Genomic DNA, 490 nt, shown 5'->3' on the forward strand with positions numbered 1-490 from the left:
TGGCACGGCTCCTTGCCACACTCCCGCTGCAGCGCCCAGCTGTGCCGAGCCGGGAACAGCTGGATTACAAACGCACTGGACCAGACCAAGGACGTGCGCTTGGGTGGTTGTGTGCAGGCTCGGGAAGCCAGTTTTTTGCCATAATGGTGTATTCAACAAAGCTTCCTCTCACTCTTCGTGAGCCACCGTGGCTGCTCGCCCTGGGCAAAGGCCGTAACCGCTTGCCGCCTCCTATTCTTCTCCAGCCGGTGCTTCCCAGACAGCACATTGTTGGGATTCAATGGGAGGAAGGGTGGGTTTACAGCACAGAGGGCTTAGGAGAAAGGCGACCAGTCTCTGGGAAGCGGTTTCACCCCTGCCCCAGCGCCTGTGGGGAATCCATGGCCCCACAGCAACGCTGGCATCTGTCATGGGGATGGACAAGAGTCCCCAGACACATGGAAACCAGCTGGAAATGCAGCAGGACCAGCGAGGCAGCCGCAGCGGGACC

This window comes from Phaethon lepturus, unplaced genomic scaffold (genome assembly GCF_000687285.1).
Source record: "Phaethon lepturus isolate BGI_N335 unplaced genomic scaffold, ASM68728v1 scaffold22428, whole genome shotgun sequence".
NCBI lineage: Eukaryota > Metazoa > Chordata > Aves > Phaethontiformes > Phaethontidae > Phaethon > Phaethon lepturus.